Source organism: Peromyscus leucopus, chromosome 6 (assembly GCF_004664715.2).
Source record: "Peromyscus leucopus breed LL Stock chromosome 6, UCI_PerLeu_2.1, whole genome shotgun sequence".
NCBI lineage: Eukaryota > Metazoa > Chordata > Mammalia > Rodentia > Cricetidae > Peromyscus > Peromyscus leucopus.
In genome coordinates this window covers 132,647,941-132,668,936 of record NC_051068.1, presented here as the reverse complement: position 1 = coordinate 132,668,936, position 20,996 = coordinate 132,647,941, and the positions used below count along the sequence as shown (strand labels likewise).

At 46.3% G+C, this 20,996-nt stretch overlaps 1 pseudogene; it reads right to left on the bottom strand.

Moving 5' to 3' along the window:
- LOC114701362 overlaps positions 1-14,730 on the bottom strand; it is a 70,610-nt pseudogene extending 55,880 nt beyond the window's left edge.
- Positions 14,731-20,996: the final 6,266 nt, after the last annotated feature.

The following is a 20,996-nucleotide window of genomic DNA, read 5'->3' as shown; positions in this document are numbered from 1 at the left end:
AATTATACATGCTCAAACACACACACACACACACACACACACACACACACACACACACACACACACACAATTTAAATAGTAAAAAAAGTTTAGCATCCTGCTTTCAAAGCATGCCTTAGAAAGATAGGCAACCCTGCTCTGCTACAGTGATTTTAGTTGATACTCATGTTGAGAAACTGATTAAGGGAAACAATAGACTCTTGAAACTGCTCTTCCTTTTGGTTGTTTAGAGGCTGAATGACATCCCATGGAATATCTATACACCACCTTTTAAAAGTAAATAAATGGGAACATTTTGGATTATGTTTTGGTCCTTAGACTATCATCTCCAGTACAAAAATAAAATCTCTCTCTCTCCTTCTCTCCCTCCCTCCCTCTCTCTGTGTGTATGTGTGTGTGTGTTTGTGTTGTCTGTACATGGTTGTGTGTATGTTCACATGTGTATGGGCATGCACACATGTGTGCATATGTGTGTGTAGGTCTGTGGCCAGTACTAGTTGTCTCCTCTCATTCTACCTTGTTTTTGAGACAGGGTGTCTTCACTGAACCTGGAGCTCACCAACTGTCTTGACTAGCTGGCCAGTAAGTGCAGGATCTTTGTCTCCCACCTCAGGGTAATAATATATGCAACCCCTGTGGCCATCCTTTATATGGGTGCTGGGGATTTGAACTCATACTGAACCCTCTCCCCATACCAAGAATCACATTTCTTTTCAATTTTCTTTTCTTTTTTTTCAAGACAGGGTCTCTCTGTGTAGCTTTGGAGCCTGTTCTGGATCTTGCTGTATAGACCAGGTTGGCCTCGACTCATAAAGATCTGCCTGCCTCTGCCTTCCAAATGCTGGGATTAAAGTCATCTGCCACCACCACCCAGTAAGCATCACATTTCTTTAAGGAACAGGTAGGGGGGATGGACTGGGTCGATCAGAAGCTGCACTGATGACAGTAATGATTCTCTTCAGTCCTCTCAGAAAGCGAAGCTAAGCTGTGTGACTGTTGCCGTCAGTCCGTGTGAAAGCTAACCTTTTCTGGGCTCCTATCTAAAATGTAAACACACCCGGGAATAGACATTCTAAAGAATCTTCACAACCACAGATATCATCACAGGGTCTCCCATCACTCCATGGGCTCCAAACAGTGGGGCTAAAACTCCCAGTTTAAGAAGGGCTGGATTATCTAACAAAACTGTTGAAAGCCAGACAGCCGCCATTTTGTGAACTGTATTAAAGAGGAAATGGAGAAGAAAGAAGAAATTGCTTCTGAAACTCCTACTGAAGTACAACATGGACATCTGAAAGAACCTTCCTTGGGTGATCACAATATTATAAAAAGAGTCCCTGAGTCGACCCAGTAGTGATTTAATGGAAACTCAACAGGAAAATTCTTCCTTTGAGTGGTGTAGCTTTGCGCCTTTCCTGGAACTCCCTCTGTAGTCCAGGCTGGCCTCGAACTCACAGAGATCCACCTGTCTCTGCCTCTGCATCTCGAGTGCTGGATTAAAGGCATGTGCCACCACCACCTGGCCAGAATACACATTTTAAAAATGAGTCAGAGCCTCACTTCCTATCAAGGGGAGGGAACTCAGGCTCTATCTCTTACGGAGAGAAGTATTTATATTATCAGCCTACTTCCTCCTCCTCCTCCCCCTTCTTCCTCTCTCTCCCTCTCTCCATCATTTCTTTATATTCTGGCTGTACAAGATGATACCAGAATTAGCTGGCATTTTCCTCATCTGAGACCTCATCAGCCAGCTATTTGTCTAGGAATCCTTTGTAAAAGGTCAATTAGAAGCCAGGAGCTGGTTGTTGGATTTGCTCCCTGATGATGGGGTGTCACTCATTTAGACCCTTCCATCCTCAACCCTAGTGCAAAGCTTCAGAATTGCTGGTCAAGCCTAGGACCCAGCACGGGGAGGATTCATAAAAGACAGGATTCTCCCCCTTTAGGCTGAAGATTTGATAGAGGTAAGAAATTCTCTCTAGTTGCTGGCTCCTTTCACTGATCTCTTGAGCATTTACCTCGATATCTGGCTCAGGTTTTTATTATTAGGATCAATTAGGATTCCTGCTATATTGCTTGTTTCTAGTCTTAGCTATAAAGTGTGAACTGCTATCATCAAGTTATAGTATTAACTAGATTTCTTAGGTTTTTTCAAATCACATTTTTATCTGTTTTGTGCTGGTCTCAGATTCATTGGCAATTCCCCTGCTCTCAGCCTTCTGAGGGCTTGTCTTAGTGAATTTCAGTAGGAGTTAGAAGCCTTCCCCACTTTCAGGATGTGAAAGAATCCTTGTAAGCTTCTAAATACCTTCTGGTTTCATTTTCTATATGAAAACCATCATTGGCTGTCTCCCTGGTTGCGCCTAATAACCAGTTTATCAAATAATTCACATTTCCCCATTGATTGACAATGCCACTTTTTATCATGCAATACATTACCATATTTGGATTTAATCCTGTTGAATCTGCCCATTGCCATAATGATAAGTTTAATAGACCAATAGAGAGGAATAAAGTCTTTTCATGCTGGACTGTATGGTTAACACCAGAGTAACTTTGAATTTGTTTTTGTTTTTTCATTGTACCTAAAATGGCGCTGGTGTTTTCCTCCCTGGTTCTCATATAGTTCTTTTTAAACTGATTTTGGTGTTCTTTATATGGGATCTTTGTTCCTGCTGTAGTAAATAAGTATTTTTTTTAAAACCCACGAATGTGGCAGATTTCAAAATACTAGCTGATCACACACGCACCTACATGAGTTCTCTTTATTGCACACAGGACTTCCCAGGCACTTATCCTGCCTTCCACGTCTATTAATCATACCTTTCTTGAGCAGCAATTAGCTCCCGATTTCCGATTTCCAAACCTCTAATTTCTTTTGCTTTTCTGACACTAAACGGTTTCACAACACCAATAAATTGCAAGTGTTTTCAAAGCAAATGTATTCTGAAGTTTCACCAGGGTTTCTAAAAGCTAAGAGCAAACACAGACTTAATGCTCTTTTATTCCTTTGATCTAAACATTATTCGTAATTTTATGCATGTGGCTTTACTAACGTGTGTGCGCGTGTGTGTGTGTGCGTGAGTGTGTGTGTGTGTGTGTGTGTGAGATTCACTAATCCTGTGCTGATAAAGAATGACAAGAATGACCCATCTTACCCTGAAAGGGACACAGAGAAACATGTGAAGTTTGGATCTCTATGAGTGGCCTCCTTAGGCTCACACTGAGCTAGGAAGGGAAAACATGCCATACCACGTGTCCTGGAGACACCGCCTCCTCCTCCTCTCCTCCTCCTCCTCCTCCTCCTCCTCCTCTCTGCCTCTGCAGCCAGCCCCAGCCTTTCACCTCAAGTGCAGACCTTGCCAATACTAACTTTCCAGGTGAGACAGGCTGCCTAGCAGTCCACTGAAAATGCCCGTCATTCACTGGGCCAGAGGTGCATTAGTCCACAGCCTGAGGTTTCTTCCACAGTCTACATTTCATCGCCACTAGCAAAACCATTCCAGCTTGCAGAAAGGAGTCTGGAGGGCCGCAAGAAAGATGTATAGACATCTGTATGTGGATTTCACCCAAGTAAACAACACAGTGTTGACGAGCAGGAGGCCAGAACTAGAATTGAGTGGGAGGTGAGAGTGTGGCGGAGAATCCCAGGCCTTTTAGATTTCAAATGCATGGGAGACTCAAAATGAAGTACTGTGCTAGGCACCAAAGGAAAAAAGACAGTTTTGAGCATTATCTTCCTTAGTACTTTTTCATTGCTCATCAAAGCTCGTGCACAGGTGCCCATGCCTTTTTGAAATTCAGCCACTGCTCTAAAGGGTGAGTTATACCTTAAGCGATCGCCACAAGCAGAAGAAACAATTGATGTAGTCAAAAGAAGTATTTGGAAAATGTTCTTTGGCTCTACGGCCACACTTCTCATGTTCTGTAGCTTTTAAGGCTTGGCACAGCTCTTCCAGGATAAATATGATAATTTCCATCTTAAACAAACGCTTTCTTGTGTAGGAAAGGAAATGGTGCCTCAAGCCTATTTTTGTCTCCTGGCTTTGTCCAAAAAAGGCTAGTCAATCAATACTTCTGTCTGCACTTGAAAGTTAGCATTGGCAAGATTTGAGCTGCAGGGTGAAAAGGTTGGGGCTGGCTTCAGAGGTAGAAGAGGTGGTGGCTCCAGGTCATGTGATCATGAGATATTTTTTTCCCCTTCTAGCTTGCTGTGAGCCTAAGGAGTCATTTACCAGGTTGTCCGATCTAGCCTTGATTGCATACGCTGGTTACAGAACCCAGTATGGACACTGCTGCTTGGTTGGATGCCTGTTTTTCTACATGCTCATCATATGGCTCAGCCTTTCTCTGATCGGTTTTCTCGTCTATAAAATGATACCTACAGCACAGACACTCTGTGAGCCCCAGTGGGCGAGTACATGTCAGAGGCTTAGAAAAGGAACGGACTAGGAGCCCCACAAATGTGCTGTTTTTCAGTAGCACCATATAAATTTCCCATGGAATCATGGCTGTCATCCCAGTTACAGAAAGAGGACAGTTGATTGGACTCTTTAAATGGAAACCTTAAAAAATTTCATTCTCAGGACTAGGGGTGGGAGTGGAGATGCTTAGTTTACAGGAAAGAGTTTGCCTTGTAAGTAAGAGGCTGGGTTGCCCGGATTTGTGCAAAAATGCTGGTGTGTTGGCACACCTTGTAATCCCAGCACAGGAGAGACAGAGACAGTGCCTAACTGGTGAGCTCCAAGCCAACAGGACTCTGTCTCTAAAAGGTCGATGGTATTTCTCAGTATAAGCCCAGAGGGGTTCTCTGGCCTCCCCATGCTCACTTGCACATGCATGTACACACACACACACACACACACACACACACACACACACACACACACACTCTTTTTTTTATTCTTTATGCAGGCACACTTATATTGTTCCTAATCACTAATATTCTCTGTCCAAGCATTACATAATCTTACTTTAGCCCACTCAAATGTTCCAGTTGTTTTTCCTGTTCAGTTATAGTTCATTAAGATAAGCAAGAATAACCATATTAAAAAAATAAGATACTGTAGGAAAGCAGATTGAATAAGCTTTCAAATTGCAAATTTTAGAAAAGAGTGCTATAAGATGATGGATTACACCCTGACTCCTATAAGTTCGACCCTGCTTGTTGCCTTTAGGTCTTGAGAGATTGATATTTTTTTCAAGTTGTATTTACAGCCAGTTACAGATTGTGCTGATTTTTTTTTTTCCTGAGACAGGGTTTCTCTGTATAGCCCTGGCTGTCCTTTAGAACTCACTCTACAGACCAGCTTGGACTTGAACTCAGAGGTCCACCTGCCATCTGCCTTCTGAGTGCTGGGATTAAAGGCATGCATCACCACCGCCTGGCAGTGATTATTTTTAATACAATATTTTTATTAATTCTTCATGGATTTCATACGATGGATTTGGTCACATCCCCTCCACTCCTCCTCCAGCTCCTCCAAGATCCGTTCCCCACCTCCATACTTAACTATGTGTCCTTTTTTTTAAAAAAAATCCTCCAGGTTCAATTTGTGCTGATCATGTATTTCTAGGCATGGGACCACCCACTGAAGTGTAGCCCATCTACCAGGAGCCACGCCCCTAAAGAAAACCGACTCTCCCTCTTCCAGAAGCTGTCAGTTGTGAACAGCTCCCAGCTAGGAGTGGGGGCCTTTGAGTACCTCGCCTCTCCATGCTCGAATGCTGACTAGCCATGCATGCGCATATATATATTTAAAAACTTCACTGGAATAGGAACCATCACATGACTCATATATAATAAGAGGAGGTCTTTTTGTGACATTTCTGTCTATTTTACACCTACATATGAAGGTATGTATGTGCTAGGCTGTGACAGAATAGACTTTATTTTGAGAGTCCCAAGCAAAAGTTTCATCCACACTGTATGGGTTGCTCAAGACAATGTCTTGTTTTACTTAAATTACTGTTCCTCAGGGATTCTTTTTAGGAGTACTTATTCATTTTTTCCAAAAGAAGGGCAATACAAAGTCAACAAGCTTTCTTTAGCACAGCAGAGCGCCCTGCCATGGCCTTGGCCTTTTCCAAGGGGCAAATGTGGGCCACCCACGCCAGCACTGCATCACTGCCACTCGGGAAGGGCTTAGAAGCTGCCGGCTGCAAGCCAGGGTGAGAAAGACCCCGAGGAGCTCACCCAGGATGTTCAGAAGGACCTGGGCTGGACAAGACAAGTGTGGAGCCTGCTTGACCTTCCCCTTCCAGCCTCGTTCTTGCTTTAAAATATATATAGTCAGCTTTTTAAGCTTAATGTACAACTTTATGTAAAATTCTAATACATTTCATCTGAATACATGAATTTTTATTTACTTTTATTTCATTGCATTGGTGTTTGCCCGCATTTATGTCTGTATTAGGGTGTCGGATCTCCTGGAACTGGTTACAGACAGTTGTGAGCTGCATGCGGGTGCCAGGAATCGAACCTGGGTCCTCTGGAAGAGCAGTCAGTGCTCTTAACCGCTGAGCCATCTCTCCAGTCCCTACACTGAACTTTTTAAAGCATTATTTGTGGGTTTTGCCTTGTTGTATGTATGTGCACCACATGTGTGCCTGGTGCTGGTCCAGGTCACCATGTGAATCCTGAGACTAGAACCCAGGTCCTCTGCAAGAGAACAAGTGCCCTTAACCTCTGAGACATCTCTCCAGACACCCAGGCTACTTCTTATGGCATAGTCTTGAACAATAAAAACTAACCATGTTGGTTGTAGTGAAAAAGTGAATGTTGATGATTTCTCCTTAACGATAACAAAGAACTGGGGAAGGAAAAGTGAATGTGAGCCGCTTCATAAAAACCATTCATTTGGTAACAGTGTATATGTTTGTTTTCACTGTCTCTAAAAAATTATCACACTTTATTGTGTGTATGCATGTGCATGTGCACCCTGGTATACAGGTAGAAGCTGGGGGTGATCTTCAGGAGTGGGTTCTCTCCTCACATCATGTGGGTCCTGGCATGAAACTCAGGGCACCAGGCTTTGTGGCAAGCGCTTTCAAGTGGGCCACCTCGCCAGTCCAGCACTGGTGTTTGAAGACTGTGTGTGTACTCTTATTGTTTGATGTTTTTCTCCATATTTAGCTATTGGCTATTATATATATGAAACAGTCCCTCTCTGTCCCTGATTGTGAGCTACACTCTGAATCTCCCTTTCATTTTTCGCAGTGTATAGACAGCATCAAGCACCAAATGCCTTTTGTACATAAGCTCTTACCTTGGAGGAACGGGGAGCCTGGACACAGTGTATCTGCATTTGGACTCTGAGTATAGTTGAAGGAATTCAAACTATAGACACACAGGAAAGACCCTGAAAGCAGAACACACATACACTAGGCTATTTTTTTTTTTTAAAAAAATGTATTGCAGCCATCTTCCTTGGGGAGCCAGTAAAGAAGCCACGGCTGTTTTCCCAAATCACGAAGGAATTAGAATGTATTACCAGCCTTGGAAAACAGGTGGCCTGCACATAGAAAGAACAGGTGTGTCATCTGAGGATGACTTGGGTTCTCTTTCTTTCCAAACCCCCAAATTTGACATCATAAATCACAGGATTGTCATTAAAATGATTTGAAGGTTATTTGAAGATGATTTATTGTAGAAGCTTGAGATTTTTCACCCAGCTTTGAAAATATTTTTTAAGATCTCACACTCTATTTTTTTCAGACAGATAAAATTCACCATCAAGTTGCTTCATTTTTTTTTCCTTTCCTTTTTTAATTAAAGTGCATCTGAACTGTCTGGACCAGGTGGTTTTAGTACAACTTCTGACCTTTTTCTGTCAGTGAAAGTATTCAAGGTCTCTGACAACATTAAAAAAGCCCCCCACGTGGGTGATTTGAACGGGAACCTCGGGGCCCTGTGTCTACTGTCCCCTTCTTAGCCTCTGAGGTAGACCTGTGAGCAGGGACCACACCCAGGGGGTTCAAATAAGCGCAGAAAGCCTCAATGACACTGAACAGGTTCCTGAGAAAATACTCCTGGTCCTTTCCACTAAGAGACGCCCGCAAAGGGGCATACTTCCTACCTTTTCAAAGAAAGTAGCTTCAGGGTAAGTTACACTACCTATCTGGGACCCTACAGGTTGCTCTACCAGGTGATCTGGGGGAAAAGTAGGCCCTTAACGCTTACCATTGGTGTCGGCAAAGTGCTGGACTCTTCCAGGGTGTCCAGCTGCTTCTCAGGACAGCTGGATACACAGAGGCCGTGGGGCCAAGCCACCTGTCCTCGACGTCCAGATCGCAGCATTCATAAAGAACACGTGTCTATAGATGGGGGAAACAAAGCCCATCGCAGCCACGGAGACTCATTGTTTAACTGTGGCTCTGGAAATGTATCCTGTACCATCACAAGGGGAATGACTAAGACAAACTTTTGTAGCCAAATGCATCGAATAACCGAACACTTATCACACCAACTGGCGGCATCTTGGAACCGTATTCAAATGGGAACAAGCCTCTCCTTTTTCTAGGGTCTGCATCTGAGAAGTGAGGGATCTAGCAAGAGTTACCCGAGACGCCACGGAGGAAGAGAAGGGCCGATCAAACTGTGTATGATGTGCTTCAAACTGGCATATAAACGACGTAATGGAGACTGCTCTAAATTTCAGAGGACAGTGGAGCTCAGGGAGGTGACAAGTGGGAGGAGGGGCTGAGGTTGGGGATTTAAGGCAGCCTAAGAGCCAGGACAGCCAGGCTGCCTTCAGCTACTCGGCCCCAAAGTAGGCTGTCGCCCTCAGCGCGCTGGTCATGCGCTGTCAGGGGCAGCTGCGCCCTCCCCCCCCCAACCCAAGGCTGATACAGGCTGCCAAAGCCACAGGAACGCAGGGGAAGAGCCCTGGGGGGCTGACTGTGAGGGGAACACCTGGCAAAGGGGTCTCGAAGCCTCTCTCCCTCCACCGGGGATGGGAGGAAGGATGCGAGAGAAACGGCGGGACACATTTCCCGGGGTGAACGACACACGCAGACCTCGTTTTGTTTAGAAATTCAAAATTCTGTTAAAATACACATCCAGTTTGCCTCCTGAATCATTTCCAGCACACAGTTCAGGGCACTGGACAGATCTGTACAACTGACCCCATCACCAGCCTGTGGAAACAGTTCCAATAGACAAGCTCCTCATCACCCACCCACCCACCCCCAACCCAGGAAACGGCCAGTTCACTCCCTTCCACACCCCAGGCAGAATGCAGAATGCACACTACCTGTCTGATTCTGAGACCTTGTCATGGGAAGGAACACTGAGCATCTGCTAAGCTTAGTTCATGCAGAGTCTCAGGGGAGCGTTAAAACACCCTGGAAAGAGAGGTATAATTACCAGTTTAAAAAGACGAAAACTGGCCTCAGAGAGGCTAGGGACTCTGCCCCCAGGTCACAGAGCTGAGAAATAGTGGAGGCTGAATGTGAACCCGGGACTGGTTGATTCTACAGCTGCTTGCCCCCTTACAGGCACGCGCAGCCTCCTTTTCAGATAGGAAATGTTGCTGAGCTCTTAGATGAAGGCGAGGTTTTGAAATACAGCCCCAGCCCCTCTGTAGATTGGAGACCTAAGTCACAAGACTTACTTTCTGAGAGTCATGTCCTGCCCTGAGAGGGGGGCCCCTTCCACCGGGGAGTTCCTCTTGCCACACACATTGCCGAAGCTGTCATAGCCGAAGAGGAGTCTTCCCGCTGCTCCAGCCACCACCGAATAGCCCATGATGAACACCTGGCAAGACCCAGGGGCATGGGATGACTGCCTGGCCGGGGAGCAAACCACAGCCCCTCACATCCCGAAGAGGAAGGTGTGAAACACAAGAACAAGGATGTTCCACAGCCCTTCCCTCCCTTAGCAATTCCACCTACCCAGGTAAGGTCCAGCTTTGTGAAGCTGGTGTAGCAGGTGCGCACGCGCGCGCGCGCGCGCGGGGTGGGGGTGGGGTGGGGTGGGTCCTAGAGCTCTCAGATTCTGCTCTGCTCTCTCCTCTTCTTTCTCTTCTTCAAGAAGCCATCACTTTGTGATTTTTTTCAGCCAAACTTGACTGGGATAATTTCATTTCATCCCTTCAGCACGTCTGGGTTATCTAAGTGTATCAAGTGCACATAATATTTCCTGCGTGTGCATGTGTGGGTGCACATGTATTCACGTGTGGGTGCACATGTGTGCACGTATGCATACGTGGAGGTCAGAGGACAACTTTGGCTGTTGCTCCGCAGACAGCATCCTGTAGTGGGTAGCCATTCCAGCTTGGATCTGGAAGTTCCAACCCAAACCCCATTGAGACTCTGGCAACTGTCACGCCTACGAGGCGGGGCCAAGGGAGGCGTCTGGAGACCCGAGACCTGGATGGGCGAGCACTGTCTCTGTTCCTGGACCCTGGAAGGTGGAGGTTGACTGAGCAGAGCTCCAGAGAACACCGCTGGACTGCGATACACCTTCCCCAGGCCCCCTCGATCTACCTATCCCTTCATTTGTAAGTCACCCACTAAATAAATCTTCCTTTTAACTACGTGGAGTGGCCTTAATAATTTCACCAATAGCATCCACGTTGGTTTTTTGAGACACAGTTTCTCTCCAGGCTTGAAACTCACCAAGTAGGTTAGGCTGGCTAGCCAGTGAGCCCCAACCATTATCTGTCTTCATCTGTCTCCTCCTCCGGTCAAATTCAGTCCTTTCACCTGCAATGCCAACACTTACTGCCTGAGCTATCAGGCATCCCGTCTTTCCTTAGAAATGTGCTTTTCATATGACTTATAGGGAACTCTATCAAGGCTACACAGTCGATACGTATCAACACACAAGTCTGAAGCAGTATTTGGGCTACTTGCTTAAAATCTACAAAATAAAGAACTTATGAGGAAAAAAAAAAACGATCTCAGGATTCTGCTTTGCAAGGGCATCTTGCAGTCAATCAGTGTTTTTTTTGTTATTTTGTTGTTGTTATTTCATAAATCCACTTTTATAGTGAATGTGGAACATTTGAAACTTCAGCCCAAACCACTGCACTCGTACACACCTGTCTGTCCACTGCCGAGATTTCTTCTCATAATACACACTTAGGTTGGGGTAAGTCTCCCGATCTACTACATGCAGAAGGCCATCTAAAAGAATGTGGTGCTAGCAAGCTTCTTCAGGGACAGAGGCTGTGGGATACTGTCCACTAATGGCGGTAGCCATATGCTCCAAAGGTACCCTGCCTTGAAGTCAGTGAACTTCCAAGGCTCTGCATTCATTGACAGTTTTGAAATAAAAGTAATAATCTGAGCAGGTGGTGCATACCTGAAACCCCAGCTCTCAGGAGGCAGAGGATGGAGGATCAGGGGGAATTCAAGACCAGCCTTGGTGACAAAATGGGTTCAAGGCCAACCCCAGGCTACACAAGACCCTGTCTCAAAAAGACAAAACCAAAGTATTAAATATTCGAGTGCTCAGTGGATACTAGAGACTTCACTAGAGGACACAAAGACAAACAAAGCCGGGTGACAACCCTTGAAATTCACTTCCCAGGATTATTATTATTGATGGCACTGCCCTGGGCTGGGATTGGACCAAGAGGCTTAGGGGAAGACACAGCCCCCAAAGGAACAGGACTTATCAACTGCAGACCGCGTGGGGGAGGGGACCCTTGTCCCTTCCCAAGTTCCTTCTCAGTTTAGCTAATGAGAGTTTTAGGATATATCGGTCACCTTTGCTAACAGTCAGGGTCACCCTTTCTTCTCTTCAAGGCAGGGCACTAAAGGGTGAGTCTGTGTGCCTAAATGGCCTTGGCATGTCCATCTTCTGTCCTGGCTTGGGATGTGAGTCCTGATGTCATCTGCACTTGTGTGTGTCTGCTTTTGCCTGTCTTACCAGAGACTTATCTAATCACAACATGATAGTTTCTCTGTGCCCCGACTTCCTGTGCGATGCCTCCCTTGGGAAGTTCATGGGGAGGTGAGGGATTTGGTTTTCTTGGGTTCCCTTCACACCACTGTGAACCATCACCACAATTTTAATTCCACATGAGGAGAGGTGGTGAGCAGTGTAACAGGGCCCTTGAAAAACAGACCTCAGGGAACTAAACTTTTCCTAGGGGTCCCAGACACTCCCTCCCACGGGAGGAGGGATTCCACATGCATCAAGAAGAGGCAGCAAACAGTACTGATATCGATCACACAGCTCAGTCGGAACAGGAATATTTCCTGGCTTTGTTTTCCTCATTTTAAGACTCCAACAGAAAAGGTGGAGAAAAACTAACAACTTTTTGGCCTCTAGTTCTGCCCCAGACTGTAAATGAATGCACTTCGTTTCTCCAGCTCCTGTGGCCTGATTTTCTTTTGTCAAGGTAAGGCTGGTGAGCTCCGGGCCTCAGAGCCCAGACTCCAGTATCAGCAGTCTAGGAAGTGTACGTGTTAGTGTGCTGTGGCTTCAAATGAAGTTGCTCCAAGCTGGGTCTGGGAAATGGGAGTCTGGAAAGATAACTAGGAAAGGGTGATGTGGGAGAGGACACTGGTGGGCAAGGAGAGGCAGGGATCATTCAGAGCTTCAGGCTTGCTTTCTGTTCAGGTATTTAATACAAGCATCAGCACAGGCTGGTGCTCTTTCTGTTTGCAGGGGACCAGCCCTGCTTACAAGTCTGGCATCCTCAACCGAGCTGCTTTGTCCAGCCCTGACTGAGGGCAGCGACATCAATCCTTCACTTTGGACAGTTGGTCTATGATGTGATGACAGGACCCAGAAGTGGAACAGTGGATGAAAACACACACACACACACACACACACACACACACACACACACACTTTGTTCTGCTTTGGATAGGTATCTGTAGCTAAAGATTTTGCAGAAGAGGAAAGATGCTAGTCAGCTAAGAGAGAACTCTTATGACTAGATGTAGTGAAGAGAATCTGGGCATATGGAAACCTTTAGATTTATCCTACAAACAAAGTGTGCTTTCTCTGCAGTTTCCAGCTCAGTGCGTGCAGTGTCTCGGCCAGCTCATAATTCTTCAGGCTGTGAAGGGCCATCTATGATCGGCTCCCTAGGCAGCTGCCCGCCTGAGAGTTTGAGGGGTGGAGGGGCCAGGGAGGACCATTAAATGACAGTAACAGCCCAAGGTCAAAGTTGCAGAGTCCTCAGGAGGGACAGCTGCTCCCTAGATTTACAGAGCAGCGGAAGTGGAGGAGAACAGACCGTGGATAGGGGAGGTATAAGACATAGTAGGTACGCAGACTTCTTTGGGCTCCTTGAGGAGAGGCCTCAGCTAGAGCAGCAGCAGCAGCAGCAGCAATCCCCTCCAGGCCCAGCCTTCCACTGTGTGTCCTATCAAGTCTATCTACACAAAGCTGGACAATTAAAAATCGAATACATGCCTTCTTTACTTGGGTAGAACAAGCATGGTATTTTAGGGTGAGTTCAAATAAAGTCTTTTCAACGAAGGTAATTACTACTAGGTCGATATAGGGCACTGTGAGTTAACCATTTACTATGCAGCACATAGCATGCCCCAGCTGGCATGGGTGACTTCCTTAGCACAGCCTTTGAAAAGGGTGACTGAGGCTCCAGGACTAAGAGAATCAAGATTCAGTTCCAAGAGACTCTCAGGGTTGACTCACCAGGGTCTGATGGGGTATAACCACCAATCATGTGTACCACCAATCAAGTATGTAAGGAGAGGGTTTGCAGCACGTTACTAAACACAGCAGGCCAAGGAGGTGCACATGTGTACGTGTGTGTCTCTGCATGCACCCAGGAAAAAAGCAATCTCTAGGCTGTTGTTGAGGAGTATTTGACTTCTACTCTGAGAGCTTGGATAGTAAAGGAATTCACCTCACCCTTACCAAAGGAAAGACACGGATTCTCCATTTCCTAATGGGGACCCGATAAATCTCAGTCTGCTGCAAGAAGACAGCCTCCTCAGGGAGCTGAGGAGATTGTGAAATCCCAGAAGAAGAATTTCCTAACTCAGGCTCCTTCTGGGCCAATGTCCTTGCAGCATAAACTTTAAACGACTCACATTTAAGACACATTTGTGTCTGGACACACACAACGGGGCCTTGTGCCTGCCAAGCGGCCGTACTTACCAAACCAGTCCAAAAGAGAAAGAACAGAGCTAGCCACGCCGTATCTGTGCATTTCCTGTAAATCTGGGGTCGCCACTCTCTCTGTCTAGGTGTTTTCTCTTCAGAAACCTTCCAGGAAAATAAATAAATAAATAAAAATGGAGAGTTGAGAAAATAAGGAGAAAACAGGTGAAATCAGCCCAACCCAAACCTATCCAAAGGCTGCTTAAAGTAACTCAACTTTGTCACCCGACTCTTTCTCCTGGGGGAGACCTGCTCTCTGCAGGGTGGGATGTGAAGTCCTCTGGGTGCCTAGTTCTTACTGGAGGTAAGAGCACCCTCCTCCCCCTAGTCCCTTGCGTCTTCCTGACCTGGGCCCAACACACTCCCTCCGGTCGGTCCAGGTGTCCTTAAAGGAGCGGTGTCGCGGAGCAGATGGCTTGATCGCCAAGGGACATGGGAGGCGGAAGCGTCCTGCCTGTGCAGGTGCCCGCAGAGGCCGCTTCCCTCAGGGTCCAGGTTGTCGCCCTTACCAAGTACTCGGCGCCCAGGCACTGCATGGTACACTCGGTAGCGAGGTCAGGGATTGGCAGCCGCCGTGGTGGCCGCCGTGCACACGGGCCCAGAGGTGCAGCGGCCGGCCCAGGTGGCCCCGGCAGGGCGGGCAGGGCGCAGCGCCGCCTAGCGGCCGGGGGCGCTAATCCCCTAGGCCCGCCCTCTGCGCTGTGGCTTTGGCCGCCTGGGAGCTGGGGTGCCACCCACGCAGTCCCCGGCTCCTAGGAAGTGCACCTGACTACTGTGCGCCAGCGGCGGCGGGCTGTCAGCGCCTGGAGGAGTAGGAAGTAAGGCCCCAGGGATCACTCCCGAGGGAGGGCGGGGAGCTTGCAGGGGTGTGTCACACACAGGTAACTGGCGCTTTCGGTGTGCAGAATCCTGCCCCGAGAGTTTCACCAGCTTTTCCGCGACAAGCATCAAGCGGCAAGCTGTTGTGATTGTCCTTGAGCTACTGACCAAGGGAGATGGAGGCATGGGACAGAAGTGGTGCTCAGGGGGACACACGCTGTCAAGGGGTTCCGTGTCTACCGTTCCAGCTACCATTTCTACAAGACTGCATCCTTTCGCCCACAGAGTACCTTTCAGAAACTTGAGTCTCAGGAACTCAACAAGGACAAAGCCCCCAGAGACCAAGGACTGACTTAATCTCTCTCTCTCTCTCTCTCTCTCTCTCTCTCTCTCTCTCTCTCTCTCTCTCTCTCGGGCGGGGGAAGAGGGGGCGCTGGCTCACTTCTCTCCTACTGTGCATCATCACCTGACTGTACAGTGGGCATCCTTTGAAGCACACCGGGTGTGTATGTCCCAGGTGACAACAGTTTTATCTTCAACAATCAGGTGGGTACGAAAGCGCTGCTGAGGTGAGGAGTTAAAAAACAACAGCCGTGGCTGATATGTAGAACTGAATGGTACTGTAAAATAAAAAAGAAGGAAAAAAACAAAACAAAACAGCAGAGGACCCTCTTTCTCGGTCTGCTTCCCCTGCTCCAGCTCACCTGCTGTCCCTCCAGGCCCTCAGGCTGCTAGCTCACTGCTTCTCCCCAGGGGTAGAAACCGGATTTGAGCAATAGAAAGGGGAGCGAGTACAGTTTGAACATCGCGTGTGCTTATGGGTGTGAGGCCATCCACCGAAGCCTGATCAACCTACCAGGGCTCACCCACACTCTTTCTCCTGCCCAGAAGCCATCGATTGTCAATAGTTCCTCAACTGGGGCTAGGGAGTCTTTCTTCCGTCCAGATGGCAGTTGGCTGTTCTTGTGCAGGTTAGGAGCAGGCAAGCACAACCACTCTGATTCCTAAGTGCAGTGGTCCCGCCATGTTTCAGGAGATATTTTACCCTAGTCCTCCCTGACCTCTGGCTCTCACAGTCTTCCTGACTCCTCTTCCGGAATGTTCCCTGAGCCTTGTGGGAGTAGTTAGGAGGAAGAATTGGGGGTGAATATCATCAAAATGTTTTGCATGCATGCATACAAATCTAAAACAATAATACAAATATTATATTTTAAAAAACCAGGGGGTGAGTACAGGGGAATAGCAGTTAGTGGCTCTCTGGTGTGTGGGGGTAGAATTCCTTCTAGGCTAATCACCCTCCTAACTCTCAGGATCTTCCTGAATGCATGCTTCTCAGAGTGAGTAGCTGGAACTCCAGGGGACCCTGAATTCACTACCCGCCCCCAGCACTCCCCAAGTAGACAGTGTATAATTACAGAAAGACCACAGTTGAATCACAGCATCCGAAACAAATTAGGACTAGAACGGATGGACAGAGATGTAGCAGGAATCTTAAAAGTTCTTATTAATAAAATCAAACCCGAGGCCAGTTATTGGGGTCAATGCTGGTAGATCAGAGACAGAACAAGCCACAGCTATCTCACCTTGCCAATTCCTCAGCTGGTCCTGTTTCCTCAGACTGGAAGCTTCTGTGTCCTCATCCCAATGGCTCTCAGCTGAACTGCTGCTTAAAAGCCTGAATGCTTAGCCAGCCAAATGCTTCTAGTTTCTGGTCCTCACGCCTTATATACCTTTCTGCTTTCTGCCATCACTCCCTAGGATTAAAGGCTTGCTTCCTGGGATTAAAGGCGAGAGTCACCATGCCTGTCTGTTTCCAATGTGGCCTTGAACTCACAGAGATCCCAGATGGATTTCTGCCTCTGGAATGCTAGGATTAAAGGCGTGTGCTATCTCTGCCTAACTAGTGGTTTTTCTGTTCTCTGACCCCAGATAAGTTTATTAAGGTACACAATATTTTGGGAAACACAATACCACCATACAGAGAGGTTTAAATACACACAATATGTATATTTATATTTACAGAGATGAGTATGGTAGTAACAATGAAGATGGAAAAAAAAATAATGAAACCAGAACAGAAAGTTCTATTAGGCATGGAGAATGTGGCGGTTGGAATGAATGCTTATTGGCACTATATAGTAACAGTGTGGAAGAAGCAGTAGGAGAGATAAGGCTGAAGATGAGTGGCTGACTGGAGGAGATGCAGTATTTGTGTTACAATCACCTCTCTTGTCTCATACACATGAATGGCCTATGGATGTATGAATGACCTGAGGAAATTTCCTACTTTCATTCACCAAGTAATTATACCTGTCTCTTAGACGTCTCTTACTCAAGTTTTTGATTGTACACACCGATCTTGAGAAACCATTTGTTTCTTCTTGAGTGTATACTGAGAGTTCTAACAGAAAGCTTGAGAAAGTGGTTCCCGCGACCTGGTCCTGAGGGGCGTTAGATCTGAAGATGCTTACCAGAGAACACACACTGTGGCAGACACATCTAATTTTGGCACATCTAATACAATTATTGACACTAGAAAGTGCTACTGGAGGACAGCTTCAGTGCCCTTTCTTATGAAATATGCAGTGTTAGAGTGGGAGAAATAATCTCCAAGTCACGTGGAGACCCCCCCCCCCCCCGTGTCTTCCCCATTGATTAACCCCGTCTATAATTTCCTAAACAGACAAAGAACCCACATTGAAGGAAAACCTAAAATACAAATGACCCTGAAAGAGGACTCGTGACTGACAATGCCATCACTAGCTATGACTGTCCACTCCCAGACCCTATCCCAATCGGAGGCCTTGGTGGGGAGGAAGAGCAGGGTTTTTGAAGATGGGAAACGGCCAAGAGGACGGGACTGAGATCTACTGGTCCAGCGTCAGCTTTTGCTGAATTCAGGCCAGTACTTTCCTTGTCCAGTGAGATAAATGTCATGGCTGGCAGAGTCCCTTTGTTTACTCTGAAATGTGAGACATTTGCATTTCATGATGGTTATTAAAAAACAAGCATACCATCTGCTTTTGTTTCTTACCAAATATCTCATATAAATCTCAATTATTGGTGAAATTATTACCGCCACTCCACGTAGTTAAAAGGGAGGTTTATTTTGTGGGGTAACTCACAAGTGAAGGGATAGGTTACAGGGTCTGGGAAAAGTGTAGCACAGTCCAGCGGTGTTCTCTGGAGAACTCTGCTCGGTCTACCTCCAGCGTCCAGGGTCCAGGAACCAAGAGAGCTGGTGCATCCGGATCTCGGGTCTTCAGGGTCCTCTCTCAGCCCCGCCTTGTAGGTGTGACAGTTACCTAAGCCTCAATGGGGGTTGGAACTTCCAGGTCAAAGCTGGTGATGGTACACACCGATCTTGAGAAACCATTTGTCTCAATAGTCTTAATTAATATATGCAGATGTTTCTAGAAAAACAACACACATTTTATTTCCTAACGCTTTCTTGCATTTGGTTATGTTTTGGTGAGCTTTTCATTGCCGTGATAAACACCCACACAGACATCAACTTAGCGTAGGAAAGATCTATTAGGACTTATGGTTTTAGAGGCTTCAATCCATCATGGCTGGAGGGTTTATTGAGCAGAAGAGCTCTCTATGCTGGACAGAGAGCCAAGAGAAAGTCAGGGCTTTCTCCTCCTCCCCTTTTGTTCCATCTGAGCCCCCGATCTGCCACCACCGCCCTGCCAGGTTTTTTTCATAGACTAGCATCCACTATCCTCTGAGAGCCTTGGAAAACCCTGTCAGGGAGGGCTCATGTAATTACCACTTCCTAACAGCAGATGGCACTATAAGCCAGTGACTGTGTTAAAAAAAAAAAAAAACCGGAACGTTAAGTTTTTTCATGGATTCTGAGCTAGATATCTATATTTCTGTTAATTACATATTAAATATTAATAACTCAAAACAATCGAGGCTGCTTTTATAGTATATAGCTATTTACTTCAATGTTGAATGCTCTGTCAAAAGCTATTATAGACTATTATAGTAACTTCTTATAAATCCTTTAAGTTGTCTAGCATATTTAATATATTATGACACTCGGCACTATTTGGGATTAGAGAAGTGATGCCTTACCTCATTGTCTAGGAGGATATGAGTTTAGGCAAATTCAACCATCATGAAAGCTTTCATCCACTTGTTTCTTTGTCCCTAAAATGGCCAACTAGATGAGTCTCATGTAACACAAATTCTAATAGGTCTTATAATAAAAAACTGGTGCCAGATATTGAGGTCAATGCTGAAAGATCAGAGAGACAAAGGAACAAGCCGCTGCCATGTCTCACCTTGCCAACTCCACGAATCCTCTGACTCAAAGCCTCTGAGTCCTTAGCTGAAAGGGGTCCAACTGAAAAGCCTTTAGCTGAAAGGGCTTTAGTTTCTGTCTCCCCACGCTTTATGTACATTTCTCTGCCCATCCATATTACTTCCTTCCTAGCGCTGGGATTAAAGGTGTGTGACTCCCAAGTACTGGGACTGAAGGTGTGTGCCACCACTGCCTGGCTCTGTTTCTCTTCTAGACTTAGTCAATCTCATGTAGTACAGGGTGGCTTTAAACTCACAGAGATCCAGATGGATCTCTGCCTCCTGAGTACTAGGATTAAAGGTGTGTGCCACCACTGCCTGGCCTCTATGTCTAATCTAGTGGCTTTTCTGTTCTCTGATCTTCAGGCAAAGTTTATTAGGGTACACGGTATATCACCACAGTCTCGGTCTACATCCACTATGTAAGTGGCCCTAAGCAAGTTCATCAACTTCCTGCTGGGGTTGAGTACTTTTTGAAAGACTTGGTTAACTAAGATAGCAAACAAACACTTTTAATTTATAGTAAATGGGAAAGTGTGTCTATGCTGTTTAGTGAATTAGCTTGTTCACTGGTGGGACGCTGTGTTCATATGAGTCTTTTTTGGGGGCACACAGACCCCAAAGGGCCTGTTCTTCATTTTAAATGCTGTGACTTCTGGAATGACATTAAATAGGAATATTCCAGGGCTACCTAGACTTACCAATGTGAAAAATTCTGATCTAAAATAGCTTCCTCTAAATTGTGCTTGAGGTTGCATTAGTTGGCTCAGTCCTGCAGTGCTTGTAAAGTGGTGGATTTTAGCTATTGGGTCGTGGAAAAAGACCTGTCCTTTCCTTTCTGCTTCCCAGACTGCCAGACAGCTTCCCTTTGCAGTAGCTTCCACCTCCATTGCCAGGGAGGAAGTGCATCTGTGCCGTGCAGAATAGTGAGAGTTCCAGGCTGGTGAGCAGCCATTCCAGATAACTGAAGTCTAGGAACTGAATTATGTCCCTCCCTGAAATTCACACTTAGACATCCCAGTCCCTAGCGCCTCAGCATTTGGAGATAAGTTTTTTGTTTTTGTTTTTTGAGACAGGGCTTTTCTGTGGAGCTCCAGAACTCACTCTGTAGACCAGGCTGGCCTCGAACTGACAGAGATCCACCTGCCTCTGCCTCCTGAGTGCTGGGATTAAGGGTGTGTGCCACCATGCCTGGCTGAGCTATTTCATTTTTTTGAGTGTTTGTTTTTGCCTCATATATAGAGTATTTTGCCTGTATGTATGTGTATGCACCGTGTGCATGCCTGGTGACCTTGAGGGTCAGAAGAAGGGGTCAGATCCTCTGGAACTGGAGTTACAGAAGATTGTGAGGCACCATGTGGGTGTTGATAAATGACCTTGGGTCCTCTGGAAGAGAATCAAGCAAGTTCTTTTACCCACACAGCATCTCTCTTGCCTCCTCAGAACCATTTCTCAACAGGGACACTCTCTCCCCTTCTGTGAACTGAGACAATTAACAGACTCCCCACCCCGACCCTTTCTTCATATTTTGATGATTTGTAGATTTGTTTTTAAAAGCTTGTATCTAGAAATTTAAAAACACACCAAGATATCGAAAGACCTCCTAAATATAAACAGCACAAAGACAGAATAGTTTCTCTGCCTCTTAGCATTGCACACAAAGATGTTAGAATGAAATCTCGCGCACGCGAAGCCTTTTCTCTATGAATGATTTGTAGTCTATTTTGGGGGCAGTTGCTTTCCCCCGTTACTTTCAGCTCCTCCTGGATACTGT